General features: G+C 48.1%; 1 long non-coding RNA gene across 1 annotated transcript; it reads right to left on the reverse strand.

The window, feature by feature from the left end:
- Positions 1-8,348: 8,348 nt before the first annotated feature.
- LOC122493538 lies at positions 8,349-10,338 on the reverse strand. The gene is made up of 2 exons (XR_006299914.1): positions 10,019-10,338; positions 8,349-8,776 (listed from the first exon to the last, which is right to left on the reverse strand). It is a non-coding gene; the product is annotated as an uncharacterized LOC122493538 (long non-coding RNA).
- Positions 10,339-14,312: the final 3,974 nt, after the last annotated feature.

The raw sequence follows: 14,312 nt of genomic DNA on the forward strand, positions 1-14,312 counted from the left end.
AGCTGGATACTGGGCATGGTGGGAAAGGGCAGGGTGTCAATCCTGGCACCCATGGCATGTAGCCCATTCTGGGAAGGGCATCTCTGTAATTCGGAGCCTGCCTATGACCAGGTCAAGGTTAATTGCTAATTGTGGTCAATAAAGCCCAAAGGGGCCCAAGACAGGAAGACACACGTGGCTCCATTATGAGAACAGTCTTTGAGGTGAGGCTGGAGCCGATGCCTTGAAGATGGATGAGACAGAACAGGCAAGTTGTTCTCCAGGGAAAGCCTGGGAATAAGAAAGAGTATCACATGCAAGGGAGCCAGGCAGGCAGAGGGAGGTGTGACCGAAAGAGAGTTCATGCTGGCTTTGGGGACACCAAAGAAGTGCCTCTGAAATGTTTTCGCCCTCTCCATCATTGAGATGTCCCTGGTTTCTGCAGGGGAAAGACCTTGCTTTCTCCTCACTACAGCGGAAGTGATGAGGCTCGCCCTTGGGTCTCTGTAAACGTGAACTGTGAGACCTTGTCATCCAGGTGAGATGGGAACGCAGGAAGCCAGCATGACCTGAGTCCTGGAAGGCACATTTCAGATGGGGGAGGGCTCAGCGTCTGTGCCTCCGCCTGAGAGAGTGCTGGCACTCCAAGGCGTAGGGTATCCTACCAACAGAGGCCTTGGACTGGGTAGGCTCAGGATCAGACCCCCTCTGAGAAACATCCCGAGTATAGACGTCCCATACAGAGTGCAAGGCTGCATGTACTTCTTTTTTTTTTTTTTTTTTTTTTTGTATCCTTTGAAAAATGTGAGTTATGTGGAGAACCTCACTGTTAGGTTGTTTGTCCAATGGCTAGAGCCTTTTTTTTTTTTAAATACCATTAGAGAGCGCATCCAGCAGGGTAAAGATGGGACAAATTTGAAAAGTGATTTGTGGAGGGAAACTGCACCCGGAACAGTTGTGAGAAACATAATAAGGATGTATTCCTTTTGGAAAGAGAACCAGAGAGGCTGAATTAAGAATGAAAGCATTCATGAGAAACTCCAGAATCATCCTGAGTCTAGCTGCTTTCGGGACAGTAGGCACTGCCACCCATCAGCCGTGTGACCTTGGCTTTCACATCTTTGCAATGAAATGTGTGCAGCCGTAAAATAGCAGTTCCGTTTCAAGTCTCCTGCTGTAGAATAGCCCATTGCTCCCTATTGCCTGCAGAAGCAAATCCAAACTCTTCACGGGGGGCATATAAACTCTCCCTGTTCTGGGTCCATCCTACTTGTCCCATCCCTGCCCCACTGTTCCACCCTCCCTGCCTGCCGCACACCCACCAGCCCTCACCCTCCAGGCACCGGGATGTCGCACCCCTCATTATTCCCCTGGGAACACCCTTCCCTCCTTCCCAGCTGAGCTCCTGCGAGGTCCAACACAGCTCCCTGCTGTGACTGTTACCGTCTTCAGGTGTAATTATTTGTTTATGAGCCTCCCCCCAACTAAACTGTGAACTCCCCAGAAGCAGTGATGAAATATTACCCCTTTTTATAGCCTCTCCTCCCTTTGCCATTTAGTGCCTGGCTCATAATAAGTGCTTAAAAATGTTGGTTGAAGATTTTAAGTATTCCCTTTTTGGTATAATGAGCAGAAGGGAAAAAAAAAAAAAATGTTTTATACCTTCCCACCTCTTTGCTTTTCTGGACCAGAAAGGGGGCATGGGGCCAGCACATCTGAAAACATAGCCTTGAGTACATTCCATCAATTACTATATCCGTCCCTATTTGCATCGGGGTGGGACTTGGCAGGGTTTTAATTACACGCATGCACCTTCTGGGTAGAGAATGCGGCCCGGGATTTCCTTTCCTGCATCGGTGCTGTTGCCATGATCCCTGGTCTCCTCCTTCGGAGGACACGGCGGCCTCCATCTGCACGCAGGCACACGTGGTCATTAATCACTCCCACTACCTGATTAAAGGAACTCTCCAGACCAAGAAGGGAGGAGAAAAAAAAAACAAAAAACAAAACTATGCTATAAAGAAGACTGAATTATAGAGTCCCACTGCACCAATACTTCCCAATCAGGCAATTTATTGCAAACAACCAAAATCTCATTCTCAGGCCATTAACTAAAATAGGAAAATATCATCTTAAATTCTAAAAATAACAAGGGACACATTATAATAGGTTCCCAGTTCTGGACAAGTGGATGGGTGCATAGCATGATGAAAACCTCAAGAACTTGGAACATGACGTTTTCTTTCCTGACTTGGAGACCACAGTCTCCCTCTTGGGGGGGGGGGGGGGGGTTGGTGTTTGTTTTTGTGGAAACCCAGAGTCACAAACATTCGGATGAGACTGGATCCTGTCAGGCCGTGTGAATCAGTGCTGCCCCCACGCCCTCTCGAAACCCCTCCAGACCGTTGACCGGTCTTTAATCCCAAAGGCAGAGATCTTCTCTGCTCTCAGTCTGGGCCTGGCTTGGCCTTGACACTTAGTAAGGACAGGACAGCAGGGACGTTTGCGTCTGGGTATCGTGCTGGGGAGTCACCAGGTCAGGAGACAAGGGTGTGGCCAGGACTTGAGTTGATGGGAACCACACCCTGCAGTTCTGACACGGGATACATCTGAGGTGGAAGCCTTAGGGAGGCAGGGGTGTCCCTCCATATTCAGGAGCAGAGCCTCCCTGGGGGTCTGAAGGCCTGGCCTCACCTGCCAGCAACCTGCGGGCCTGGACGCCTGCCCCCCCCAGTGCATTGTGAGTGTTCCGAGTGAGTCTTCTGACTGCTGTGTCCCCACAGCTGACCTGCGCGCTGCCTCTTTTCTCTCCTCTTCCCTCTAGGGTTCCCTAGGGACGGTCTCTTCTCTGGGGGCCTAAAGCCCCTTCCTTAGTCACCTTCCCGGTAGGCCCTCCCCACTAATCCCCAGGCTCAGACACGACCTTGGACTTCCTTCTCATTTATAAACCCTCCCAGTGGCTGGTGGAGCTCAAACCTCGGGAAGCAATTGATCAAATGTGTCTGCACTGAGGAATAAGTGAATGATGTTGGGTTCTGAGCCCTCTGGGACAGGTATTTCTTAACGGACACGGCTGGAGTCAGGGGGGGATGTTCGGCATTTTGAGGGGACAGGCGGCTCGAGGGTCTTCTCTCTCACGCCCGTGGGGAAAGCCTCTTCTGGAGAAGGAATAATTGAAGGCAAAAGTTATTTTATGATGCTCGCCCCGCCAGAGCCCTGAAGAACGGGTGAGTCCCTGTTCTCTCCCTTCTGCCTCTAGCTCCCACTAAATCAAGAGGTTTTTGAGTACGGGGCAGGCCTGACCTGTCAGTTCAGCGTAGCCAGTAAATCTCGTGGTTTCACAGAAGTAGCCCTGAGTGGGGAGGCTGCCGGCTCCAACCTGTTCTCCTTCCTAAAAAGGAGAGGGAGATACACCAAAGGGCTGGGGGAGCACCTGGGTGCCCCCATCCTGGGCTCTGCTGCTGTGGATGAGCCCACCTCTTAGGCAGGCTGAGTCCAGAGTTGTCTCTGAGTGCAAACTCAGTCACATCACCCTTGCTTAAAGTGTTCGTTTCAGTGGCGACTCATTATTTTCACGATGGAACCCAAATGCTTTATCCTTCCAAGTCTGGTTGTCTCACCACAGGACCCCTCTGACTCACCTCCCAGCAACCTTTGCTGCACACACAGTGCTCTTGTCCCACCCAGCACCGACTGCTGTCGCTGTGCCTCCCTGCCTCCCCATGTTCTTTTCAAGGAGCCTCTTGGTACCCTAGGAACCGGGCTGGGTCTCACTCACTCTGGCTCCTCAGCTGGGTATGGGCTCCCAGCAGCTCCCAGGGGCTCAGGGGCAGTGCCTCCCCCTGGCTAGTGCCAAGCATTTCTGTCATCTCAACAGGTTTCCCTGTGACACCAGGACCTAGGTCCTGCTCAGTGCCCACGAATACGTCACCTGAAAGTACAGGGGAGCCAATGTCCCATGGAGCAAACGTGAGCGGTGGGAGATCGCATTTTGATAATTCATTGTCCCCCTTTATCCTGTACCTTTCAGTGGACCTTGGCTCCACAGAACGCTTCTCTGAGAAAGGGACCCACACAATGGAGCCATAGGTTGCACGTAGCTGTGGCCACACTGATGCAGTGGCCTTGCTCTCATATGTTCTCTCTCCTTCCACGCTCTGCTCACTCCCGCTGCCTAGGATGGCACTTCTGTATCAGCGCGCTAAGCTTGCCGGAACAAAGCACCACACCCCAGGGAGGCTTAAACAGCAGAAATGTATTTCTCCCAGTGCTGGAGGCTGAAAGTCTGAGATCCAGGTGTCTGTAGAGTTGGAGAGTTTGTAGAGTGTCTGCACGTGTCTGACACCTCTCGCCCTGGGTTGTAGATGGCCATCTTCTTCCCGTGTCCCCCCGTTGGTCTTCCCTCTGTATCTGTGTTCTTATCTCTTCTTAGAGATAAGCCATCTTAGATTAGAGCCTGTTTTACCTAAATCACCTCTGTAAAGACCCTATCTGCAAATACAGTCCTATTCAGAGGTACTAGGACTTCAACATACGAATCTGGGGGGAATACGATTCCGTCCATTATAACTCCCTAACACAGTGACAGCCCGTGAGTCCTCTGCTCCTGAGACACTAAGACTGAGACCTTGTCAGTTTGCTCGGCAAAACTATAAAATCTTGGAGGCGAGGAATGAGGACCCACCTTCATATTTGTATCCTTCGTGCATTAGGCAGGACACGGGGTAGGTATGGAATAAAAACGTCTAGGACTGATGCTGGTGTCGTGTGACATAATTCCCAAATGCCCAAAGTTTGCCCCCTCATGGATGTCTTCTTTAGGAATGGATTGATTCCCGTGTGTGTATGTGTTTTGCCCTTGATAAATTCCAATATAGGAGAGTGTTTATTACTTTTTAAAAAGCTGTCCCGTGTTTATTCAGTTTATGGCAATCACACCCTGAGAAACAGGTGTCTAAAAGCTAACAGATGGGGAAGTTGAGTGCGGAGAGAAAGACTTGTCCAAATCGTACCCAACAGAAGTGGCCAGCATGGCCAACTTGGGCTCCGGTGTTCGCCAAACCCCTTTCCCAGCTGAGATTCTGAGTGTGCTGAGTGCCTTTGGCTCAGGCCTAGATGTCAACCCTTGTGCCATGCATTCTAGTCCACAGTACTGCCCGATTAGTCACCATAGAAAAACCAAGAACAGGAAGACAGGCCTCTGGAACCTTGAGCCCTCCAAAGCAGCTACCTTGCCAAGATTCCTGCAGCTGACAGTGTTGTAATTTATTGTAACTCGTGGAGCCGTTGCTGGGTGGCTGAAGCAGACATTTCAAATAGACCACAGATGAACACCCATACAAAGGTTTGCGCGCCATCATGAAAACCTAGTGACCAGCTTCCTCCTCCTCCTCCTCATTATCATCATCATCCCCAGCCATGCCACACACACACATGTGCACTTGCCTGCACACGTATGCATACACACACACACATGCACATGCACATACACACATGTGCATGCATACACATCTCTGAGATCCTCCCAGACCAATCTGAGCCCACGGCCTTTACCCATGGCCCTCAGTTTGAACCGCACTGAGCTCCTAGGACTATCCTCGGCCCTCCCCTCTTGGATACTTAGCGGAGTCAGTCTGAGAGCATTTTCTCTGGGGCATGCTGTTGATAATCACCTCTGGCCCCAAACACTGCAACCTAGAGGCCAGACAACAAAAACAAAGCAAGTCAAACATTCTCCGACAAATGGCTTTATCGCTAATACTTCCTAAATGAAATAACAAACATGAGCAGGGGCTTGAACATTAATTTGGCACTTCTGACAGAAAAGACAGAATGAGAAATGGTCAAAAATAGCTGATAACACTTGCAGTCCTCATAATGAAACAGAAGATGGTTAGATCTGAGAGAGCTGTTTCAATCACCCCCAAAGATCTTTTCACCCCATAGATTACCCAACTGATTGATCGATTTGCCTGCCTGTCTACCCAGGGGGATTGCTTGAGTCATAACCTGTCAGTTTCACTCTAAAGCAGAACCTACAGCAGCCACATGTATTGGGACATTTAACAGGAAATGTTTTCCCTTCATATTTTCTTGCTTTTAAGGGAAGATGCCCAAGATAAGGCAGTGAGGGGCCAGATGAGTAAGGACCAAGGCAACCGGGCTTTGGTCTCACTGAAGCAAAGAGGGGAAGCAAGCACTGGAAGGAAGAACCACTGAAACTTGCTTGGTTTTATGACCCTGAGCACACCTGCCACTCTGTTCCCCTTCCCATTAAAGTCCCCTTTCCCAAGCTCACAGACATGGTCTTCGGTGGTCCTGGGACAATGGGCATAATTTGCACTAGGCCAGCCCCTCGTTCCCACGCTGTGGGGGAAGGGTCCCTGAGCTGGCTTTGAATGATGAAAGCCTCGAAGCAGCCTGCTCCTAGGCCCCCTTGCTTGGGAGGGGTCACGCAGGCAGGCTGGGCTTTGAAAATGCAGGGGGCTGTCTGCCTCTCGAAGGTGGATCCAGCGACGAGGGAGACAAGCCAGCTCAAAGGATCTCCCTAAACCCACACGGGTGAGTTTCCTCCTGAGGCCTCTTAAAACTCAGGCTACGAAAAGACGGTGGTGGTCTGACCGCTGTTGCAATCTGAGGGCGAACATTTATCACGCTGAAGGGCCAGCGAGGCTGTTGTTTTGATCTCCTGTTTACATAGCCCTGGCCTCTGCGGCGTTCCGAGGAATCCGTGTCCCATGCAGCCTGGGGACCTCCCGGGGGCCGGGCACCACCGCCTTGTGTCGGTTCCGCCACATGTGTTTTTGCAGCTTTGGCCGCCTCCGCTCACAGGACGCAGTGGCCCTGGCTGGCTCTTGCTGGGTAGCAAGTGCACTTGCTGGTGGAGTGGGCCCCTCACATCTGTGCCCTGCAGGGAGCCGGTGCTGCTCGCTGGAGTCAGTCCTCCACTATTCTAAACACTACTCAGGGGGTGGGGTTTCTTTCCCTCTTTCACACGTCAAAGATGTAGAACCACTCTGTCTCCCCACATGGACCAAACCGAAGATAAATCATAAAATCGCAGCCGAGTATGATTGACTGGGAAGTCCTAGGCACAGCCCTAAATGTTTTGCGTGCGGCATCTCAATAAATCCCGTTTTTACAAACAAGGAACCAGAAAACCCCTGAGGTCACCCAAGGGCCAGCTAGTGGTGTGATCTGGGTTATCTGATTGGGATTACAAACCCTTCCTCTTAACTACCCTGTTATTCTACCTTTAAAACTGTCATCTCCAGCTCCTGTGGGGACCACTTTCCCGGACTTCACATCCCGCATGCTCCATTTCCTTCGTTCAGAGAGGCCAGCACGGGCTGCAAAGTTCTACACGTGTGGGGCCTCGGAGACAAAGCTCCAGTGTCTTTCCTGCGGCCACAGGGCTTAGCTGGTCTCCCGTTGTGGGAACATCCAGACCTGCAGACAGGCTTAGTATTTCCTCCTTCAGATGGCGTCCTGCCCTAAGCCCAGTGCTCAGAACCCCTGCAATCAAAAGCAGATGTGCTATCACGGAATTCGAAGCTCTGGGGTTGGATGTGACCTTTACGATCACATCAAGTTCATCCCCGAGGGCCCTGCTCCAGGCTGTTCTGTGAAACCTCCCCCACCTATTCACCCAGACAAGTTTTAAGTATCTGGATTACAGACGTTTCTACTCCAGTCCAAAAACGAGGAAATGCTCCTATTCCCTTAAGTGTCTGATCACTTACCATCTTCAACCTGATTTCTATGTCTCTTTGAACTTTAATATCCCCTCTGCACCATGGAAGTCTATGTATTTAGGAACACCAGCAAAGGTGAACCCTGGTGGAGTTTGAAAAGAGTCAATATTTCTTTGAAGCCCACGAGTCCTTTTTGTAGGCACCCACTTGTTCCTGAAAAATATAATGAAACTTGCCTTCTACTTATCATCTTTGTCAACAGCAAACATTTATTTACCACCTGCTATATATTCATTAAAGCTGACACTGGGTAGAGAGGGTGATAACAAATATACAAATGTATGTTAAAAATATCTTGCATGGGGGGGCGCCTGGGTGGCTCAGTTGGTTAAGCATCTGACTCTTGATTTTGGCTCAGGTCATGATCTCAGGGTTCGTGGGATCAAGCCCCGTGTCAGGCTCTGCACTACCAATGCAGAGCCTGCTTGGGATTCTCTCTCTCCTTCTCTCTCTCTGCCTCTCCCCCACTCATGCGTGCACACACTCTCTCTCTCTCAAAATCAAGAAATAAACTTTAAAAAATATATCATGCATGGCCTCAAGGGAGCACATGAGAGACAGATCAACTCAAACATCCTTAGCACTCATATGACACGAAACCCAAATAAGAAGAGCTGTGACAGAAGCAAGGGTTTCTACCCAGGCACAGTGGAAATGCTTCAAGAACAAAGCGGCCTTTGACATTACAACCGAAGATAGGTGAGACTTTCACAAGTAGAAAAATCACCTGTGGAGGATGCTTTCCAAACTAAGAAAGGACACAGTACATGGTGGCCTGAAGAATCAGGAACGTTCTGCCATAACCAGGAATTAGAAGGGGATGGCCGAGATCTGGGGGGAGAGCATGGGGGTAGATGATGAGGCAGTTGGGTCACGTTCAGACTCTGGAAGGTCTTGTGGTTCAAGAACTTGGATATTCATCCATTGCTTTCACCCTCCAGATTGGCGGTCTGTCCCTCGTGTCAAAGGCATGGGAAGAAATGGCTGGGTCGCCTTGGCGGCAAGGTGGATGCCACGGCTTCTTTTCTTGGCCACTTGTTCCTCTAAGTGAAGAAAGAAGCCCCTCTTAAGCATGCCATTCCATCTGATCACCTGTGCCTCCTTGAAGGCCAGTTAAGATGTGGCCCTCCCCAACTCTCTGTCCCCTCCCTTCCCACCAGGGCCAATGAGTCTTCTTTTGCTCTATCCTCGCAGACACTGTATATGCCTTCTACTCAGGCATTCAATCCATCTATCAAGATGATTTATGGACCCATCTGTCCTCTTCACTTAAGTGAGAACTTGTCAAGAGAGGGATGGTTTCTTACTCTTCACACCTCACAAGGTCACTTAGGACAGTGTTAGAGAGATTCATTTATTCAGAGTCCCCTAGTGAGTACACAGGAAGCACACAACGTTTCTATGTGGACAGCGGACGAGAGACCAGGTGAGTGAAGAGTATGCCATTTTCTGTCTCCAATGGAGCCTCGAGGCCATAAAAGTGAGAAACTGCTGGAATCCAAGGGGGCAAATAAGTAACATGATAAGACTATTAGTAACGGGGCTCTGGTCCTCTTCCCATGGGTTCTTCCAGTGGAGACGGGCTCTGAAAGTACATCTGACCACTCTTCCCAAACCAGATAAACATGCAAAGAATGCCTGGAAATTCAGCTTCAATTCTGCCTCAGTGGCCTTGCGTGGATTGCAAACATTCATTAGGTATTCTCTAGGCAAAAGACATTCAGGTGGCTGCCACAAAGGGTGGGAGGTGAATTAATCGGGCTCAGATGAGATAAAGTTTCAAAATCTCTAGAAGCACAGATAGAACCCTAGTGAGTGCCAAGGAGGAAGAGATTGCCTCCAGCTTGGGAGAATGAATCGGGGCCTAATCTATGGCAGAATTTGCTTGTGTACTTCTAAACCGTCGTCCTCTTATGCCATGACATTAGTCTACGAGGTGGGAAATGACTCTGTAGAACCAGAGAAAATTAATCTCAAATCAAGGAGGTAGAACTGATAGGCACAAGTGAAAACGGGCATTAGGTACTGCTTTAAACGTTCACAAACTCTTAAACACGGTTTCTTAATCTCTATGTTATTAACATTCTGGTCTGGTTGATTCTTTGTTGTGAGCCCTAAATACTGTGGGGTGTTTAAGAGTATCCCTGGCCCCTTCCCAAGAAATGTCAGTAACACCCCCAGCCCAGTTGGAATAACCAAAACAAATATTGCCAAATGCCCCTGGGGCACCAAGTCACCATTGGTTGAGAAGCACTTCCTTAAGCCTAGTCAGATAGTGTGCCCACCTCTCCAGATGCCTTCCGTTCCCGTCAGATGCTACCACACGCCTTCATCTCCTATCCACCCTGGCTCGTACCATAACCAAGCACAACAGATGCTGTTCCCATTGTCTCTCAGATGTCTTCCCTCTTGGTCATCACAAACAGGGTGGCTCTTTGCTCACTCAGCTCTCAGTTCCCGTGGACAACATCCATGTGCATTCTGATGTCACCGGCCGACTCAGAGGTCACACTCATGTCATTTTCCTTCTGGGCTCACTCCCCTCGCATGACACTCATTTGAAGGGGCCCTTCCTCATCTGGATGCTTTCCCCATTGATTCTTGGTGTAGCCCACATTCTGAATCCTTAGGGAGAAATGCATCCCAGGTCTCAACTTCTGTCATCTATAAAATAGCAATTAGAAAGATCTGGTTAAATTTCCATCAAGGTGCTGCTGAGCTCTAAAGGCTTCGAGGGAGGAGAGAAGGCAGGAGTGTTGTCGCCAGACCAGATCACCCCTGCCAGGCTGCTCTTTGCAGCCGAGCTCCCTGGGAAGAGGAGTTCTGGGTGGTCCTTTCACACGGAGAGGAGTCCTTAAACTCAGTCTGCTATTTGGGGGCACCCGAGGGCTCCACACATCTGTTAGGTGCTTAGACCTGCACACCAACATATAAAGGCAACAGTTGGTAGAAATCTACATATTTTCACAGAAATCCTGGTGAAGCCCCCAGCTGGTTTGCATACATCATTGCTTTGCTCTATCAAGCCTCCCAAACAAGGAGAAGCCATGCCTTCCTGTCATACTTTGACATTTCAATGGGGCATGGAGACTGAAAAGCCCTCAGTGTGTTTGCCAAGGACAGAGATTTATTTCAGAGAACTTAAGGGGCCATGAAGAGAACACTCAATAACCCTTAACAATTCCACACAGTGTGAGATGAAGTCTGTGGAGCTCTTAGAATCCAGTCACTCGTGCTGGCTCAGCTGAAATGTGTTCAGCACCGTGAGTGCCAACAATAACAAAGAATGTGTCATCTTCTTAAAAATTCTTTCTCTTCTCCATTCGTCCAGGTGGACAGCTACCAGGAGTCACAGACCTCATTCTCTGAAGCTGCAACGGCTACTTCCGGGAGCCTCGATGTTTCCAGCTGCACCCACAATGGAGGCAAAGGTATGCCGTGTGTCCAGAAGGAGGAATGAGATGGGCCACATTTGGTGTCAGGTGGTCCGGGCTGGTCCTGGAGTGAGGAGACTAGCAGTCAAAAGTCATTCTATAAGCAAGTGATGCCATGAGGGTCTCAGGTACCTGGTTCAAGGCCCTTGTTGCAAATGCTCCTTACGCTCTTCAAACCTCAGTTTCATCATCTGGAAAGTGGGGGTGATGCTACTGTTACTAGTAATCCTAGTAACTGGGCAAAATCTCCAGTTGGTTCCACCAGAGCACATAAACCCTTTCTCCTCTCCTCTTACTCTTGGTTTGAGTCATCACTAAATGAAAACAGAATAGAAACTATCCCTGTTTATTGTTGCAAGTTGGGAGTTGTAATGACCCCGTTCGAGAGTGGAAATTGAACCTGATTCCACTTACCAGACCAGACCCAGATACTACTGGAATTTTTGTTTCCCTCACCCTGAGCTGGGAAAATTGCTTGAATAGTGTGTCCCTATGTGTCTTTATCTACAAAGTGGAATTTAAAGTCTTGGCCATTTTTATTAGAAAACTGGGGAATTTGTTTGGAGGGGCATGCCCCAAGTCCTGGACTCAAATGTTATGTTAAATTCATGTTAATGCTTTATGTTAACTTCTTTACTACATTGGGGCAAAATCCCAGAAATAAAGTCATCTCTCTCACTTTCTCAGTATCTTTCTCTGTCTCTCTCTCTAAATCTCTCTCTCTCTCTCTCTCTCTCTCTCCCTCTCTCTCTCTCTCTCTCTTTTTCTCTCTCTCTCTTTTTCCCTGGCGTAGTTCTGGAACTGTACCCTCTTTGTATGAATTTGCCGACTTACACTAAATTAGCAATTTTTTAAGCATTCAGACAACTATAGAGACAGCAAAAGTTCTAGAGATACATTGGTAGTTAGAGTCAGAATTGATGAAATCAACTGTGGCAGTTTGCCTGAGAGGACACAAATGCTTCCTTGTGTGCATGATATTAACATTAGGAAGGAAGGCAGTGTTTCATCTGACCCATGCAGATGCGAGGAGAAATGGAGGAAATTCAAAACAAACAAAGCAAAGCAATCAGGTGCTGGGATGACAAAGAGAAGCATTTCCAAACTCCTGCTCTGCAGAGGCTAGTCACAAGCAGTGCCCAGGGGTGTCAATGGATTGGATGTCAATGGTGACTGCTAGGCTTGGAGTTCTGCTGGAGGAAGTTGGGGAGGGAAGGAGGTCATGGAAGGCTGTCAATTCCATTGACTGGAGGCTAAAATCTAAGAATGAGCTGCTAGAAAGACTGAGCTCACCGTGATACACATTTGAGTAGCATTTGATGAGACTATAGAGGCAGAGCTACTCCAGTCTCATTGCTGATCAGAAGAATATCAGAATCACTGCTGACCAGAAGAAGGACTGTTCTCTCTCCCTTAACATCAGAGCCTATCAGGCTGAGGCACCAAAACAGCCCCTTTCTTGCCCCCTCCTTGCAGCTGGATGGAGACATCTGGAATCCAGGACTTTGAGAGAGTTGAAGTTATTCTATACTTGGAGGGATAGAGGGCCAGCATAACCCCAGGCTTCCAGCTAGACCTTTCCTGAGCTAAAATATCAGAACAGAAAGGTTCCTGCAGTGTCCCTAACCTCACAACAGATTTCATTTAAAATAATAATAATAAAAATAATAATAATAATAATAATATATAAAAGCAACAGGATCTCGGGAGAATATTACAAGGATGTGATCCACTAACAAAAGGGTTGAAAATCATAGAACCTTGAAAATCAAGAGGCATTGAGTCACACGGATGCGCCTACGTTTCACCATCTTCCTTTTTAAGTAAGAAGTCCCCAAACTACACATTAAAATAAATGTAGCAGGGATAAAAACATGGTTTAGAAAATCAACGGCATCAAATGCATTATGTTGGGATATGTCATAAGATCAGCAGCAGTCCAGGGGCATGTAAGCCACCAGAGCCTCAGGAAATGTTCTGTGTTTGCTCGAGGAATGTTGTTAAGGGTTATATCATACAGTCACCTCTAACAGGGTCAATGAGAAATATTTCTCTTAAGCCTCAGCACCAGGAATAGCTACGATTGTCCCGAGTCACCGACTTGAGTTTCCTTTATGTGCACTCTGACACATAAATGATTATGTTACCATCGTTCCACTTGTTGCTAGGAAACTTAGAGCCAAATATGTGGCCTGTCTCTGGCTGGGTTACAGGATCTCCTGGAATGCATTTTACCTGCCAATATAACTTTTGGGTCTCTCTATTTTCCCTATTCATGCTATCCCTTTGCTAGTTTCTTAACTAATATTTTTAGATACGGCCATATTATATTTTTAGCTGTCACCTTAAATCCTTTTAGGACTGAGGATGTCAAGAAATAGATAGTTGAATAAGTAAATACAAGTAATGGGGGACCAACAAACAAAGGGGGACCCAAGAATGCATCAGTTCAATGAGTCAGATGGTCCAGGATATCTTTAGCAATACTGGTCAGCTCACCATGACCACTGTGACCCATTCCGGACACAATGTTTTACGAATAATGACTGACGACTTCAAACACATCAGAAGAAGAAAAGATAGAAGAGTCTGGAAATTTTGAGACCAAAGAAATGTGGTTAATCTGGAAAAGTAAAAACTTGGGAGAATATTCTAGAATATTGGGATTCTTGAAGAAACATCACATGGAAAAAAAGAATGTACTCATTCTATTTCAATTCGGGCACCAGAACTAGAACCAGTGATTGGCAGCCAAAGACTGGGGCAGATTTGAAATCAATGTAAAGAGAAGTTCTGACCAGGAGGACTATGAAACAAAGGCATCACTGTGCTGTGCTGGGGAGCAGAGGGCCATGAGCAAGCAAAGCCTGCATTGTAAAGAAGGGACTTCTACAAGTAGCTGTTCTCAAGGTTGTCTTTCCAATGAGGGAGTCCAGATGCCATCGCTCTTCCAACTCACTGACTCTGAGCAAATTGCTTTCCTTCCTGGGTCTCATCGTGCTCATGCCAAATGGCAAGTCGGTGACCCTGAAGTCTTGACATGCTAGGTATCCCTTATTCACAGATAACTGCCTGGTATTCGCTACACCCTTTTCCAAAGGAAAAGTTCACCAGATTCATTAAGTAAAACGCCATTGTGAGAGCT

The sequence above is a fragment of the Prionailurus bengalensis genome, chromosome D2 (genome assembly GCF_016509475.1).
Source record: "Prionailurus bengalensis isolate Pbe53 chromosome D2, Fcat_Pben_1.1_paternal_pri, whole genome shotgun sequence".
NCBI classification, from domain to species: Eukaryota; Metazoa; Chordata; class Mammalia; order Carnivora; family Felidae; genus Prionailurus; species Prionailurus bengalensis.